The sequence below is a fragment of the Lissotriton helveticus genome, chromosome 11 (genome assembly GCF_964261635.1).
Source record: "Lissotriton helveticus chromosome 11, aLisHel1.1, whole genome shotgun sequence".
NCBI classification, from domain to species: Eukaryota; Metazoa; Chordata; class Amphibia; order Caudata; family Salamandridae; genus Lissotriton; species Lissotriton helveticus.
The window spans coordinates 150813350-150832219 of record NC_136072.1 but is presented as its reverse complement, the minus strand read 5'-3'; positions in this window follow the sequence as shown (position 1 = coordinate 150832219).

Below are 18870 nucleotides of genomic sequence, written 5' to 3'. Positions count from 1 at the left end.
TGTCCATATTTTATCTAAACACTCGTTCCATGGTGAAACATCAGATAGACCTTTTTCTTTTGCTTGACATGGACAAACCAGATATTCTGCTACTCACTGAGACCTGGTTGACTCCAGACTCAGCTCCAGATATAATAGCGGCACTCCACCGAATTACAGTATCATCCATGCCGCCCGTGCGTCGGGCAAACCGGGCGGGGGGGGTCGCGGCTATCTTTCGATCCAATCTGAAAGTCACTGCCCTGACTGGTTTGAACCTCCCAGACATCGAAAACATAGTTCTAAAATTTGAATTTTCCCACACAACAATGGTCTGTGTCCTCTTGTACAGACCCCCAACTAATATGCCTACCTTCCCTCTCTTATTCAGCGAACTAATCGCCAACTTGGCCATTGATCATGCCAGGATTCTCCTGGCATGGGATTTCAACTACTGGTATAACGACCCATTAGAAAGTTCTCACTCACATGAATTCACTGAACTCCTCACAAATTTGAACTTGGTACAACATGTGTGTTCACCTACCCACTGTAAAGGCCACACTTTGGACCAAGTCTGGTCTAATTCCTTGCTGGTCACCACCCCGGTAACCATTCCATGTGTATGGTCCGACCATTTTCTCCTCAAATTTAACCTTGCTTATACCCTTAACAAAACTACCACCGCGGCTGCGGGGGGCGAGCAAGGAAATGGACCTCTCTAGACAGATCAGAATTCTTACAGACACTAGCTATGTCTATTCCTCCCTACCATTCCGACATTAACATCTTTGAAACCAATCTCTCTGAATGGCTACAAGCAGCTAGTGACATCCACGCCCCATACAAAAAGGTCAAACTGGCCCGACGTGCGGACGCACAAAAATGGTTCTCACCAGACCTTAAAGCAAAGAAATTGTCCCTGCGCCAACTTGAGCGACACTGGCGACGCAATTACGCCCCAGAACTAAAATTCAGATACACTATGGCTAGGAAAGAATATACGAAAACTATCTTAGCTACCAAAGCCGCCTATTTTTCTTCTCATATCATTAACTCCACGAATAGATCAGAAGAAATTTTTTCCATTCTCAACGAGCTAACGAATCTTGATAATGCTCTCCCAAGACTATCTCCGACTCAGACGCTCTGTGACTCTCTGAATGTCTTTTTTATTGAGAATTGCAATGATTAAAGCTACCATTCCACAAAACATAAACTCAGCCACTGATGTCATCATCAGGACTACTTATACCAGCAAACTCTGAAGCTTTCCTCTCATTACCCCAGACCAATTCCAGGAGCTACTGGTAAGAGTGAAATATGGCGCTCCATCGGACAGATGCCCGCCCTATAATTTAAAAGACTGTCTCTCAGTCATCCCGGCTCCTGCATGTACCCTTTTAAATGACTCACTGACCTCCGGTCTAGTCCCCCTTGCATTTAAGGAAGCAACGGTTATACCACTCCTAAAGAAACCTGGAGCGGACCCTACCTGCAAGGCAAACTATCGGCCGATTTCCTTACTCCCATTTCTGGCAAAGGTACTGGAGGCTCATGTTGCCAAATGCTTGTCTAACTTTATGGAGGAATCCATGTGCCTTGATCCACATCAGGCAGGGTTCCGCCCCGCCCACTCAACAGAGGCGGTGGTAGTCTCGGTACTCGACTCTCTCCGTGACTGTGCCGACAAACGTTCCCCTCAGGCTTTAGTGCTCCTGGATTTGTCGGCCGCGTTCGACATGGTCGATCATACCATCCTGATCGACCGTGTCACTCAGGCCGGCATCCGGGGCACAGCAGCCAGTTGGCTGAGGTCCTTCCTGGAGGGCCGCACTCAGGCAGTCCGCATGGGCGACCTGGTGGACACCACTCAGACCATCACGTGTGGTGTTCCCCAGGGCTCCTCCCTGTCACCCCACTTGTTTAATCTCTACATATTTCCCCTTATTCAGGCTCTTAGAGACAAACAGGTGACGGTGCTCAATTATGCGGACAACCTGCAACTACTCTTCACTATTGACAACTCTGAAGCGTCCATATTAATTTTCCAATCCACAATGAGGCTCATCCAAGCTTGGATGGACCAAAACCACTTGAAGTTGAACCCAGGGAAAACTGAGCTGGTCCTCACAGGAGACAGCGTTAAACATTGGGGCCCTCATTATTGGCCGTCAGAAATGGGCCAAGCACCGACTCCTTCCTCGTCGGCAAAAACACTTGGAGTCACCTTGAACAGCGACCTATCACTTAAAGCACAAGTAGGTCAGGTGGTCTCCAAAGGTTTTTTCCAACTCAGGAAAATCCGGAAGGTTCGCCGCCTCCTTACTCAGGAGGCTTTGACACAGGTGGTGATCGCCACTGTGATCTCTCATTTAGACTATGCGAACTCGATTTATCTGGGCTTACCTCAGTACCTTCTGAAACGTCTTCAGATGCTGCAGAACTATGCAGCCTGATTGATTCTGAACCAGCCTAGATGGCAATCAACCACCCCTCTCCTGGAAAAACTCCTTTGGCTTCCTGTGGCTCAATGCTGCACCTTCAAAGCTGGCTGCATGATTTTTAAAGCATTATACTGTAAAAGCCCTAAATTCATTGAGAGACTCATTATGAAGCATGCCCCGTCCCGAAACCTTCGCTCGGCCCATCAAGGTCTCCTACAGGCCCCATCTTTTAAGCGCAATCGGACTGGTGGGTGCAGATTTGGAACACTGGCCCCCCGGTTGTGGAATGCCTTCCCTCGGGAGATCCGGTTTTGTCCGGATCTCCTGTCATTCAGGAAAGCTTTACCCCTTCGCTGCTAGGCCTTTTCCCGTCCTGTGCTGAGGCTTTTTTTGGTGTTTTGGAGTAGTGCGCGCTTAGGCCCTTGTAACTTTTTGACCACATAAGGTATCCACGCCAAATTTGCGTCCTTTTCTTCCAACATCATGTGGATTCTAAAGGCGCCCAGGGTTTGTGGATTCCCTTGGAGGGGTCCCAGAAATTAACCAAAATATAGTGATTTTTTAGTTTTTTTCAGAAAAATGGGAAAAACGGGCTGCAAATGAAAGCCTCTGGGTTTTTCCGTGGAAATGGTATCAAAAAAGGGTTTGTGGGGCTGAAATCTCCATTTTCTCAGCTTTTAAGGAATGACAGTCTTTTGTCAGAGAACCGAAATTGTTCACTCAGTTTTGGCATTTTTCTGGGACATAGCCTATTTTTGCTATTTATAGAGCTTTCCACCTCCTTCCAGTTAATGGTAGAAATGAGTTTGAAAGCAATAATGGATCCTGGAAAGCTTTACATTTTCGAAAAGTAGACAAAATTCTGAATTCAGAAAGGGGTCATTTGTCCAAATCCATGAAGGTTTCGTTATAGAAACTAACAGTTAGATATTGGAATAATTGAAAATATGTTGAAAAAAACAGCCTTTTGTCTCAACGTTTTCACCTATAACTTTTTCTAATTTTGACAGCTCTTGGAAAGCAATATACCGTTACATCTGTTAGACCTTCCTGGTTGTGGGGATATATAGGACTTGTAGTTTCACCAACAACCCGACGAACCCAGATCCAAAAACTGAGCAGCAACTTGCAATGGTATTTTTTCATTTACTGGGTATAGTGCACTCTGTCTTGGAAAATGTATACATGGAATAATCTGTATGAAAGACACCTATGTATTTCTGAATTTGGTACAAAATATAGAGTTCAGAAACAGTATATAATTGTACATTTTCAAAATTGGGAATACTCATACTAGCATGAGAATTATTGGTCATTTTTCATAAAGATTTTTTTTTTACACAATGTCTTTCATTGAAAGGGAGAAATGCATGAAAGCTCAATTGGTAATAACAGTTGATTTACAAATCTGCATTACCATAAGTGTCCCGATAAAAACGGTACCTCACTTGTGTGGGTCGGCCTTGTGCCTGCGACAGGAAACGGCGCAAAATGCAACTTGGTCACACCTAAATTTTGCAGTTACAAATTGACCCTTTTTTGGCAAAGTGCCTACCTGTAGTTTTTGCACCCTAGCTCTGCCGACACGTAGGGAAACCTAGCAAACCTATACATTTTTAAAAAGTAGACACCCAGGGAAATTCAGGATGGGGTGACTCGACTGCCTACCACCAGGTTTTGTTACCCAGAATTCCTTGCAAAGCTAAGATTTTGACAAAAAAAACACATTTTCCTCACATTTCTGTGGTGGAAAGTTCTGGAATCTGCGTGGATCAACAAATTTCCACGTACCCAGCGTTCCCCCAGGTCTCCCGATAAAAACCGTACCTCACTTGTGTGGGTCAGCCTTGTGCCTACGACAGGAAATGGCACAAAATGCAACGTGGTTGCACCTCAATTTCCCAGTGAAATCTTGCGCTCTTTGGACAAAGAGACTACCTTTTGTTTTTGAGCCCTAGCTCAGCCGGCACCTAGGGAAACCTAGCAAACCTATATATTTTTCAAAAGTACACACCCAGGGGAATTTAGGATGGGGTGACTCGACTGCCTACCCCCAGGTTTTGTTACCCAGAATCCCTTGCAAACATAAAAATTTGACAAAAAAAACACATTTTCCTCACATTTCTGTGGTGGAAAGTTCTGGAATCTGCTTGGATCAACTAATTTCCACCCACCCAGCGTGCCTCTAGGTCTCCCGAAAAAAATGGTACCTCACTTGCGTGGGTAGGCATAGTGGCTGCGACATGAAACAGCGCAAAACGCAGCATGGTCGCACCTCAATTTCCCAGTGAAATTTAGCACGTTTTGGACAAAAAGACTACCTTTTCTTTTTGCGCCGTAGCTCTGCCAGCACCTACGGAAACCTAGCAAACCTATACATTTTTGAAAACTAGATACCGAGGAGAATTCAGGATGGGGTGACTCTTCTGCCTACCCCCAGGTTTTGTTACCCAGAATCCCTTGCAAACAAACATTTGACAACAAAAACACATTTTCCTCACATTTCTGTGGTGGAAAGTTCTGGAATCTGCGTGGATCAACAAATTTCCACCCACCCAGCGTGCCTCCAGGTCTCCCGAAAAAAATGGTACCTCACTTGCGTGGGTAGGCATAGTGGCTGCGACATGACACAGCGCAAAACGCAGCATGGTCGCACCTCAATTTCCCAGTGAAATTTAGCACGTTTTGGACAAAAAGACTACCTTTTCTTTTTGCGCCGTAGCTCTGCCAGCACCTAGGGAAACCTAGCAAACCTATACATTTTTGAAAACTAGACACCCAGGAGAATTCAGGATGGGGTGACTCGTCTGCCTACCCCCATGTTTTGTTACCCACAATCCCTTGCAAACATAAACATTTGACAACAAAAACACATTTTCCTCACATTTCTGTGGTGGAAAGTTCTGGAATCTGCGTGGGTCAACAAATTTCCACCCACCCAGCGTGCCCCCAGGTCTCCCGAAAAAAATGGTACCTCACTTGCGTGGGTAGGCATAGTGGCTGCGACATGAAACAGCGCAAAACGCAGCATGGTCGCACCTCAATTTCCCAGTGAAATTTAGCACGTTTTGGACAAAAAGACTACCTTTTGTTTTTGCGCCGTAGCTCTGCCAGCACCTAGGGAAACCTAGCAAACCTATACATTTGTGAAAACTAGACACCCAGGGGAATTCAGGATGGGGTGACTCGTCTGCCTACCCCCAGGTTTTGTTACCCAGAATCCCTTGCAAACATAAAAATTTGACAAAAAAACACATTTTCCTCCATTTCTGTGGTGGAAAGTTCTGGAATCTGCGTGGATCAACAAATTTTCATGCACCCAGCGTGCCCCCAGGTCTCCCGAAAAAAATGGTACCTCACTTGCGTGGGTAGGCATAGTGGCTGCGACATGAAACAGCGCAAAACGCAGCATGGTCGCACCTCAATTTCCCAGTGAAATTTAGCACGTTTTGGACAAAAAGACTACCTTTTGTTTTTGCGCCGTACCGCTGCCAGCAACTAGGGAAACCTAGCAAACCTATACATTTTTGAAAACTAGACACCCAGGGGAATTCAGGATGGGGTGACTCATCTGCCTACCCCCAGGTTTTGTTACCCAGAATCCCTTGCAAACATAAAAATTTGACAAAAAAACACATTTTCCTCACATTTCTGTGGTAGAAAGTTCTGGAATCTGCGTGGATCAACAAATTTCCACCCACTCAGCGTGCCCCTAGGTCTCCCGAAAAAAATGGTACCTCACTTGCGTGGGTAGGCATAGTGGCTGCGACATGAAACAGCGCAAAACGCAGCATGGTCGCACCTCAATTTCCCAGTGAAATTTAGCACGTTTTGGACAAAAAGACTACCTTTTGTTTTTGCGCCGTAGCTCTGCCAGCACCTAGGGAAACCTAGCAAACCTATACATTTTTGAAAACTAGACACCCAGGGGAATTTAGGATGGGGTGACTCGTCTGCCTACCTCCAGGTTTTGTTACCCAGAATCCCTTGCAAACATAAAAATTTGACCAAAAAAACACATTTTCCTCACATTTCTGTGGTGGAAAGTTCTGGAATCTGTGTGGATCAACATATTTCCACCCACCCAGCGTGCCCCCCGGTCTCCCCAAAAAAATGGTACCTCACTTGCGTGGGTAGGCATAGTGGCTGCGACATGAAACAGCGCAAAACGCAGCATGGTCGCACCTCAATTTCCCAGTGAAATTTAGCAAGTTTTGGACAAAAAGACTACCTTTTCTTTATGCGCCGTAGCTCTGCCAGCACCTAGGGAAACCTAGCAAACCTATACATTTTTGAAAACTAGACACCCAGGAAAATTTAGGATGGGGTGACTCGTCTGCCTACCCCCAGGTTTTGTTACCCAGAATCCCTTGCAAACATAAACATTTGACAACAAAAACACATTTTCCTCACATTTCTGTGGTGGAAAGTTCTGGAATCTGCATGGATCAACAAATTTCCACCCACCCAGCGTGCCCCCAGGTCTCCCGAAAAAAATGGTACCTCACTTGCGTGGGTAGGCATAGTGGCTGCGACATGAAACAGCGCAAAACGCAGCATGGTCGCACCTCAATTTCCCAGTGAAATTTAGCACGTTTCGGACAAAAAGACTACCTTTTGTTTTTGCGCCGTAGCTCTGCCAGCACCTAGGGAAACCTAGCAAACCTATACATTTTTGAAGACTAGATACCCGGGGGAATTTAGGATGGGGAGACTCGTTTGCCTACCTCCAGGTTTTGTTACCCAGAATCCTTTGCAAACATAAAAATTTGTCAAAAAAACACATTTTCATCACATTTCTGTGGTGAAAAGTTCTGGAATCTGTGTGGATCAACAAATTTCCACCCACCCAGCGTGCCCCCAGGTCTCCCAAAAAAAATGGTACCTCACTTGTGTGGGTAGGCATAGTGGCTGCGACATGAAACAGCGCAAAACGCAGCATGGTCGCAACACAATTTCCCAGTGAAATTTAGCACGTTTTGGACAAAAAGACTACCTTTTCTTTTTGCGCCGTAGCTCTGCCAGCACCTAGGGAAACCTAGCAAACCTATACATTTTTGAAAACTAGACACCCAGGGGAATTCAAGATGGGGTGACTCATCTGCCTACCCCCAGGTTTTGTAACCCAGAATCCCTTGCAAACATAAAAATGTGACAAAAAAAAAACACATTTTCCTCACATTTCTGTGGTGGAAAGTTCTGGAATCTGCGTGGATCAACAATTTCCACCCACCCAGCGTGTCCCCAGGTCTCCCGAAAAAAATGGTACCTCACTTGCGTGGGTAGGCATAGTGGCTGCGACATGAAACAGCGCAAAACGCAGCATGGTCGCACCTCAATTTCCCAGTGAAATTTAGCACGTTTTGGACAAAAAGACTACCTTTTGTTTTTGCGCCGTAGCTCTGCCAGCACCTAGGGAAACCTAGCAAACCTGTACATTTTTGAAAACTAGACACCCAGGGGAATTCAGAATGGGATGACTCGTCTGCCTACCCCCAGGTTTTGTTACCCAGAATTCCTTTGCAAACATAAAAATTCGACAAACAAAACACATTTTCCTCACATTTCTGTGGTGGAAAGTTCTGGAATCTGCGTGGATCAACAAATTTCCACCCACCCAGCGTGTCCCCAGGTCTCCCGAAAAAAATGGTACCTCACTTGCGTGGGTAGGCATAGTGGCTGCGACATGAAACAGCGCAAAACGCAGCATGGTCGCACCTCAATTTCCCAGTGAAATTTAGCACGTTTTGGACAAAAATACTACATTTTGTTTTTGCACCGTAGCTCTACCAGCACCTAGGAAAACCTAGCAAACCTATACATTTTTGAAAACTAGACACCCAGGGAAATTCAGGATGGGGTGACTCGTCTGCCTACCCCCAGGTCTTGTTACCCAGAATCCCTTGCAAACATAAAAATTTGACTAAAAAAACACATTTTCCTCATATTTCTGTGGTGGAAAGTTCTGGAATCTGCGTGGATCAACAAATTTCCACCCACCCATCGTGCCTCCAGGTCTCCCAAAAAAAACGGTACCTCACTTGCGTGGATAGACATAGTGGCTGCAACAGGAAACGGTTCAAATCTTACGGTGGTGAATTTACATTACCTTATTGCAAAACTACCTTGATTTTGGGGGGGGGGCATCTGAGTTTGTGGCCCCGGGCTCGGTGGTATTCTTTGCAAAGTAGCAAACCCAAACAGTTCTGAAAACTAGACACCCGGGGGAGTCCAGGTAGGTATGGCATGCGTGGGTCCCCCAATGTTTTCTTACCCAGAACTCCTTGCAAACCTTAAAATTAGGTAAAAATAGCACTTTTCCAAACTTTTTGGCGTGGGATCGCCGTGCCGGCAAAAAAGTCCTACCACCCTGCGTTCCCCTTGTTCTCCCGAGTAAAAGGATACCTCACTTGTGTGGGTGCCCCAAAGCAGAACACGTCAAAAATGAATTTTGAAAAAAGTAGTTTTTTGTCATATTTAAGTTTTACAAATTAAGCCCCCCAGCCTGAGTCACATGCCTTTGGCCCACCCACACAAGTGAGGTATCATTTTACTTGGGAGAACAAGGGAAACGCTGGGTGGTAGGACATTTGTGCCGGCAGCGAGATCCCACCCAAAAAAGTACGGAAAAGTGGGTTTTTTGACCAAAATTTAAGGTTTGCAGGGGTTTCTGGGTAGGAAAACATTGGGGGACCCACGCATGCCATACCTCCCTGGACTCCCCCGGGTGTCTAGTTCTCAGAACTGTTTGGGTTTGGTAGTTTCCAAAGATGCCCGCCAAGCCCCGGGCCAAAAGCTCAGGTGACCCCCTCAAAAAATAAAATTATTTGGCTAAAGGTAATTTTTTGGTCTCCACAGTATGAATTAGGCCTTTTCCTAAAGCAGCCACTATGCCTACCCACGCAAGTGAGGTGCCATTTTTATCGGGAGACCTTGGGGAACGCTGGGTAGGAGGTAATTTGTGTGAGCCCAGTGATGCCACGCTTTCCCACACTAAAACATGTGAAAAAACTGAATTTTTTCCAAGCAAAAAATGAGGTTTGCAGGGGATTCTGGGTAAAGGAACGTTGGAGGATCCACGCAAGCCATACCTCCTTGGAAGCCCCCGGGTGTCTACTTTTCAGAAATGTGTGGGTTTGGTAGGTTTCCCTAGATGGCTGTCTCGCACGGGGTCAAAAACCCAGGTAACCCCTCTTGCAAAAGCTGGTGGACTTGACATTGTCACCATTGTTAAATTCACCAGCTTTTGCAAGAGGGGTTACCTGGGTTTCTGGCCCCGTGCGAGACAGCCATCTATGGAAACCTACCAAACCCACACATTTCTGAAAAGTAGACACCCGGGGGCTTCCAAGGAGGTATGGCTTGCGTGGATCCTCCAACGTTCCTTTACCCAGAATCCCTTGCAAACCTCAATTTTAGCAGAAAAAAATCTATTTTTTCACACGTTGTAGTCTGGGAAAGCGTGGCATTACTGGGCTCACACAAATTACCTCCCACGCAGCGTTCTCCCAGGTCTCCCGATAAAAACGGTACCTCACTTGCGTGGGTAGCCATAGTGGCTGCAACAGGAAAAGGTCCAAATCATACGGTGGAGAATTTAAAATACCCTGAAGCTATATAACTTTGATTTTGGGGGGGGGACCTGAGTTTTTGGCCCGGGGCTGGGTGGTATTCTTTGGAAAGTAGCAAACCCAAACAGTTCTGAAAACTAGACACCCGGGAGAGTCCATGGGGGTATGGCATGCATGGGTCCCCCAATGTTTTCCTACCCAGAACTCCTTGCAAACCTTAAAATTAGGTAAAAATAGCACTTTGCCAAACTTTTTGGCGTGGGATCGCCGTGCCGGCAAAAATGTCCTACCACCCTGCGTTCCCCTTGTTCTCCCGAGTAAAAGGATACACACCTTAACAGAGTTACTCAAAAGTCAAACATTCAAGCACTGCTATCTATTCCTCAAAGACACACACATACAGGTTGGATTTGGCACGAGGGCGAGTGATGGTTCAGTACATAAAATTTTATTAACAAGATATTTCAAAAAAATGAAATGCTCTGTCAATAAATAAATGCATAAAAACCGAACCAGTGACTCACAACTCGTGAGCTGTAAAGCCACGACAAGGCACCAACCGTTTTACAGGCCATTCACGCACCTTTCATACCTGATACAAACCAGACCATTGACACCATCCGAATGGAAAAGCAACACATTACAACAATCACAATAAGGGACAAGGTACACCCTACTGCAGAAAGAGAAAAAAAACAAATATTACTGCACACCCATCTAATCCGCAAGCACACACACATACTGGTTGGATTTGGCACGAGGGTGAGTGATGATTCAGTACATACAATTGGATACGCAAGTAATTTAATCAAAAATGAAATACACTGTGTATAATTGAAAGTATGATAAACTGAACCACTGACTCACAGCTCGTGAGCTGTAAAGCCACGTCAAGGCACCAACCTCTTTACAGGCCATTCATACACCTTTCGTACGCGTGACACATACAAAACATTCATACCGCCAGCCGCGGACCCATCACATTTCAACACTCACACCAGCAAACAGCGCCATTCAAGGGCCCATCACTTTCACACGCCCACATTTCTGACACTGCAACTACACAAAATGATGGACTGTGTGGAGTGTCACTCAACTAGCAGTGTGTGTAGTGACCAACAGAAAGTAACTACTCACACACCGCCTGCCAAGCGCCAGTCCACCCACACCACCATCCAAGCACCAGACCATGCACACAGCCAGCCAAACACCACTCAGCGCACACCGACAGCCAAGTACCACTCCACACACACCACCAGCCAAGCATCACTCCATGCACACCACCAGCCAAGCGCCACTCCACAATCACAACACCAGCCAAGCACCACTCCACACACACCGCCAGCCAAGCACCACTCCACACACACCGCCAGCCAAGCACCACTCCACTCACACCGCCAGCCAAGCACCTAACCATGCACTCCGCCAGCCAAGCAAAAATCCACGCACCCCCCCAGCACAACTCCAATCCATGCACTATGCCAGCCAAGCACCAGACCACGCACACCACCAGCCAAGCGCCATCCACTCACACCACCAGCCAAGCACCTAACCATGCACTCCGCCAGCCAACAAAAATCCACTCACCCCCCCAGCACAACTCCAATCCATGCACTATGCCAGCCAAGCACCAGACCACGCACACCACCAGCCAAGCTCCAGTCCACGCACACCAACAATCTAAGCACAATCCTGCACACACCACTATCGAAATTAGAATTTTTTAAAGAAATACCACAAATCAAATGAAGAAACCTTCAAATCTGCTAACACAAATTCAAAAACTAAATGCTTTGCACTAATGCAAACCTTAAAGCCGACTAAAAAATATTACAGAATACAGACCAGACAGTACACTTACAAGCTCAATGAAACTCCCAAAACATCTTTTGTGTGTGGTACGATTTAAAACAAGCTGGCACACACAATCCAGGATTTGAAGGACAGTCAGGACAGTACATACGAGTCTCCCTCCGCACTTCTCGTCGCCAACAGACTCTACATCTTTTAGTGGGATGGTCTTTTGCAGTTGTGGGAGGAATGTATTCTGGAAAGTGGCGATCTTTCAGTCTAGCCACTTCCTCCACCACTCCAAATCTTGGCACACTTGCCTGTTCCACTAGTACAAGGCTGCCTATTATAGTCTCCTGAAACTTAACAAAAGGCATCTTTGACTCAGGACAAGATTTCTGGAAAACAACAAAAGCATTAAAGGATGCCAAGTGGAAAAGATGGATAGCCAACTTCTTGTACCAAACGTAAGCCTTTCGAAGAGCAGCATAAGGTTCCAACCTCTGATCTACTCTGTCAACACCACCCATGTACTTATTGTACTGTAAAATGCACACAGGTGTACGCACTTCAGCACTCTCACCCCGAACAGGCAGAGCTTCAGTGCTTTCGTCATGGATAGTAGTCAGCATGTACACATCTCTCCTGTCTGAAAACTTCACAGCTAGAAGCTTCCCACATCGCAATGCAGGAGACTGTCCCCGCACAAGCCTTTTGCAAACAAGTTCTATTGGGAAACCTTTCCGGTTACTGCGCATCGTGCCACAAGCAACAGTGCCCACTTTGGCCAATTCCTTGAACAAACGCACACTAGTGTAGAAGTTATCTACATATAAATGGTGGCCTTTGTTAAATAATCGTCTACCTAGTTCCCACACAATTTTCTCAGTCACTCCAAAAGTGGACGGACAAGCAGAAGTGTTAATGCTGGAATCCTTACCGGTGTACACCCTGAAATTATAAACATATCCAGTATCACTGTCACACAGCATATACAGTTTGATTCCATAGCGTGCCCTCTTACTAGGAATGTATTGCCTAAAAACCAAGCGGCCCTTGAACAATACCAAAGACTCGTCCACAGCTATTTCTTTTCCAGGTGCAAAGATCTCAGGAAAACGATCAACAAAGTGATCAAGGACAGGCCGAATCTTAAAAAGACGGTCACAATCAGGGTGATCGCGTGGCAACGCTAAATCATTATCAACAAAATGCATCATGCGAAGAAGAAGCATATAAGAATCACGAGTCATAACTGCTGGAAATATAGATGTTGCCATCAAGGGACTAGTGGACCAATAAGAAGACATTGATGGCTTCCTTAGCAAGCCCATCAAAAAAGTTAATCCCAAAAACTTCTTCATCTCTTCAACATATGTGGGAGACCAATGGGTAGCTCTAGAATGGGGCTTAAGGCTGGCACTGTGGTCCCTCAAATACTGCTCTGCATACAAATTAGTTTGCTCCACAATCTCTTGCAAAAACTCATCGTCAAAAAACAACTGAAAAAATTGAATTGGCAAAAAATTGTCAGTATTCACTCTACACCCTGGAACACCAGTGAAGTCTGGCAATTCCGGCTGCACCATGCCTGGGGCAACCCAGACGTCATCACTAACATTGGAAGAAGAAGCCACCCTAGCCTGCAGCCCAGATGCCTCTTGCTGCACTACATCAACGGGAACACTAGCATCCCCAGATGCCTCTTGCATCACTACACCAACAGGAATACTAGCATCCCCAGATACATTTTGCATCTCTACACCAACAGGAGAACTCACATCCCCAGCTGCCTCTTGCATCTCAACATCAACAGAAGAACTCGCATCCCCAGATGCCACTTGCTGCTCAACAACAACAGAAAGACTAGCAGCACCAGATGCCTCATGCTGCTCTACAACAGCAAGACTAGCAGCACCAGATAACCCTTGGCGCACCACAGCAATGTGAAACCTTTTGGGCGCAGCCTTTACCACACTTGCCTCTTCCCGATGAGAAAAAAAGGGAAACCTTGAGGACCTAGGCTGCCGCTCAGATGGCTCTTGCCTCTCTACCGGCACATCAATGTCCCTCTCTACCACAGGCACTTCATCAGCACTAGAAGAAGAATCATCATCCGATGATACCATGCGAAGAGAAAACTCACTGCCTGAATCTTCTGCACCTACCTCATGCTCCGAATCGGAGTCAGTGTCTGGACCATGGTCAGAGGAAGACTCAAAAAGCAAACTAACAACCTGCTTAGCAGTCATCCTGCGAGCAGCCATTATCCTTACAAAGCAAGAAGACTACACACACAAGTGAACAACAACCTACACTGTGCAAAGTAAGAAGTAAACAAGGTAGAGTCTACACACAAAAATCAATACACTCAAAAACAATTCAAATCTAACCAAATATAAGAACACTCACCAGCACCTACTCTGCTGAAACACAGCAAAAAGAAAGGAAATCCCACTAGAAAGAAAAAAAAGTATAGATTAGACAAAGTACACATCAAGCAGCAATACAAAAAAAAAAGTTAACAATCAAGAAACACAAAGCCACACAAACAGCAATAACTACACTTTTCATAAAAACAAATTCATCTAGGGAAAGTAGTACAAAAACATTTACTTACCAAGCACATGCAACTACACAAGCTGCAAAACCAGCATTAACTGAACCACAACCTACACCAAAACAAACAGCAAAAGCCTGGATCAAAAACAAAGAAGAAAAAAAAATTAATACTACATTTCACAAACAACATAACAAATGAATAAACAACACACAAATTGACCCCCAAAATCACATCCACACAGATGGGCCATCAAAAAGGGCAAAACGGACAAAAGTACGGGTTGATTTGCCCACCGGGGTGGCAGAAAATCTAAATTTAAAATCCGACCCACCTGGAAGCGACCCTTGCCCAAGGGGTCACTTCCTACAATCTAAAATAAAATCCCTGGTGCTAGTGGGGGCATTTCCACCGCACAATCGCAATGCTGTGCGCGACCGTGAGGCAGAAATGCCCTGCAAAGAGACATCAGGAGAGAGGAAATTCACTTGCCTCTCCCCTGATGCCTCTTTGCAGCCCCAAACCCCCCCCAAATATCTCAAAACCAACCTAACACCTCCAGGCGCAGGAAGCAAATGGCTTCCCGACCGCCTGGAAATCCATGAAGATGTTGGCGCGTGCTGTGCGCGCTGACGTCATCAGGGATTCTCATGGGGAGGGGGGCAGCAGAATTACTGTGGTTAACTGTGATGCTGGACAGAGGCACTTGCATCCTTGATTTTCCCAAGCGCAATCCAAAAACAGTTCCTATGACCAGGAGCTTCTTTCTACCCATCTGCTGCTCTCATCAGTCTCTGACCATTTATACACATAAGAGGCATGTGAACTCACACAGAAGACCCCCGTTTGGCCACGCCCACCAACTAGCGGAGTGCACCATCTTTCCTAAATTTACCTAAAGGGACCTGTGCACACATCGGTGCGATGGCATAGTAACACACACGGTCACTGGAGACAAAGCAAGCGCTCGAGTTGCAGCACAAATTCAGGAAAACATTCCTCAGCCCAAAAACATTTGTGACCTTCCCACTATGATGGACAGCTCACACAAGGGACCCCTGCGCACATCTGTGCGATTGCATAGTAACGCACACATGGACACTGGAGACAAAGATGGCGCTCGAGTTGCAGCACAAATTCAGGAAAACAATCATCAGCCCAAAAACATTTGTGAGCTTCCCACTATGATGGACAGCTCACTCAAGGGACCCCTGCGCACATCGGTGCAATGGCATAATAACACACACAAAGGTCACTAGAGACAAAGCAGGTGATCGAGTTGCAGCACAAATTCAGGAAAACATTCATCAGCCCAAAAACATTTGTGACCTTTCCACTATGATGGACAGCTCACACAAGGGACCCCTGCGCACATCTGTGCGATTGCATAGTAACGCACACATGGTCACTGGAGACAAAGATGGCGCTCGAGTTGAAGCACAAATTCAGGAAAACAATCATCAGCCCAAAAACATTTGTGAGCTTCCCACTATGATGGACAGCTCACTCAAGGGACCCCTTCGCACATCGCTGCGATGGCATAGTAACAGACACATGGTCACTGGAGACAAAGCATGTGTTCGAATTGCAGCACAAATACAAAAAAACATTCATCAGCCCAAAAACACTAGTGAGCTTTGCCTAGGCAGGACAGGTGTGTTTTTTAGCCACTTCAGATAAACACAAAGTAAAAGTAATGAAGGACAGAGGCACTTGCATCCTTGATTAAAATGAGCACTATAATTTCATTTTCAAAATGACCCCATCAGCATTTTTTTTTTTTAAAACGGCCATTTACAAACCTAAGAGGCACGAAAACACTTCAAAGATACTGTTCCCCCAAAAAGGGGAGCGACCCTTCCCCAAGGGGCCGCTCCCCGAACAACGAAATTGAAAAAAAAAAATGTAAATCCCTAGCATTCCAGCTGCACGATCGCGCGATCGTGCAGCAGGAATGCTCTAAAGTTGAATCGAGGGAAAGGAAAAGCCTTTCCTTTCCCTCGATGAAAGTTTCAAAGCAATCCCCCCCGCCCCAGCCGCAAAACGAACCTCTTTCTGCAACGACGCGCAGGAAGCAAGTGGCTTCCCTGCGCGTCGGTAAACAAAGGGAACCTCCAGTGACGTCAGCGCGCCTCGCGCGCTGACGTCATTGATGACGCGGGCGGGGATGGCGGGGGGAGGCAGGGGAAGATCTTCCCCTGCCATCCCCGCAGAAAAGAAGAAAATCGGGCAGACTCGGGGGGAGCGCTGGCGCTTCCCCCAAGGGTGGGGCTCATGACGAGCTGGGCTCGTCATCAGCGTGCGAGCGCCCTGCTCCATGACGAGCCCAGCTCGTCATCAGCCCCGAAGGGGTTAAAGACCTGGCTCTACCAACAAGCATTCCATTAAATCCGGTACGCTTTGTAACCTCTGGTCACGCCCTCTGTCTTCGACAGCGCCAGGAAACCAATCGGTGTCAGTGCGCTTAAGAATTTTTTTTAACATAACATAACATAACATCCCATGATCTATGCTGTGGTGGGTGGAAGCAAAATGCACATGACTATTTAAAGGACCAATGGTTGAAGCCGGTTAACTAAAAGTTCCTCCCTATATGCATGTTACGTCTGATTTTTAAAAAAAGAAAAACAATAGTGTTGTGAGATAGCTGAAGCTGTCTCAAAGGCCAGCCCAAAAATGGCATCTCAGGTTTTTCAAAAAGTTTCCTTGCCTTTGTAGGCCAACGTTCTGTGCCATAGATCTATTGTGTGATTACATTAACACCATAGCCATTTAAAAAGTGATGTAGAATTAAATCCCCCACATTTCACATGGATTTGAACGAGGCCATTAGGCTGTGCATATTACTTTTTCAGTACATTGCAAGAACACTGGTTCTCATCGGCATTTCGGGCATGGTGTATCAAAGAGTTTTACACAGTCTATGTCTATTGGAAAATGCTTTAGTACATATGATCCTTGACTGTCAAATAAATGCTCAGATGAATAAATTTAAATACAATTTCAACCAAAGTACAACTAGTGCAGCTAAATTGTAGTTGATTCACTCAGGAGATGGGTAACATACAGTGGAAAAAAGGTGATGGGAGGGAAACAATATGCATCCCTGCATTAAAGCCTCAACAGTGTAAATTACTGCAGTCAAAACTCCCTGCTGGTAATTTTTGATTCTTCTCCAGCATACCAATTTATCATTCAGCAATCCCTGAAAGATCCCCCGCCACTATCAATTTGATCCATAGCAGAGACCGATTAACAAGGTCAGAAAGATTCGTGAAAGCAGCACAAAACAGAATTGGCCCTTCTCCAGTGTCTCCTTTGCTTGTAAATGAAGGGAGAGAAAAGAATGCAAAGTTTAATACCACTATTCAAATCCTCTCCTACCCAATGGGTCTGATTAAGTCAGATGAAACTAGAAAAAACATTTCCCTTCTATTCCCATAGCACTATCATTGAATAGTTTCCACGGTCTGTTACCTTTGTCATAAATAGAAAACAACATATTGCTCTGACAGTACCTAGTTATTAACCTATATTAGATATTGAGGAATACCGGGGGAACATAACTTCAAACACCTGTTATGTACACTCACTTGCAAACTCATTTATGGGTACGAAAAGTAGTGATAAAGGTGTCCTTTTTACATACACTTACATGACATTAGGAATCAGCCTGAAACTTATAAATCCCCATTAGTAAAAGTGAAAATAGGAAGCAGTTCTTTCCATGTTGACTAATTGTATATGGCTGTACCCCGAAAGTTTCCAATGTATTCCCATATTTGATATATAGGGCCAATTCACAAAAGCATGTCAGATTACGTAAAATAGTACCATAAAAGTTCTAGATTATGTACTTCAAAATTCCTTTGTGGATAGGCCCCAAAATAACTTAGTCAAGAAGCCTCAGAGATTTCTGAGGAAATACTCCTTTGGCACTGTTATGGACATACAAGTTCACTGCCATTACTCTTGCAGGATATCTACTCCAAAGTACTACTCTCAGTCACTCTCTTTTTCTCTGTTAATGTTATTCAGGTATCACTTAACAATAACAGACATCACCACATCTAAATTGATAGCTAAGTCAACCTAGGCTACCCCAGGAAAAGTGATGCACAAACTGTTAAACAAAGACTCAGTTCAAAGAACTTTTCACAAAAGTGTATGACTGAATATAACTGGATATCTGTGACTGGCTTCATTTGTTTGCTGACTTCTACGCCAATCTAACTCTCTCTCTTTCCTCTCTCTGTTGTCTTTATTTTTTCTTAACTCTGCAATCTGTTAATTTGTTTTTACTTCACCTAAGTACTGTCATCCCCGGATACACTCTTAAACAATTTTCAGACATTATTTAGACACATTTAAGGCCAATGTATATGCTTATAATGTCTATTGTAACCCAGACTATGATGCTGAAGTTTCTCATCAATGTTTGGCATTCTGTGATTGTGATAAATTGAAAATATAGTTAGAATTTTTAAAAAACAGAAGAAGCTGCAAGGTACTGTCCAAGAGT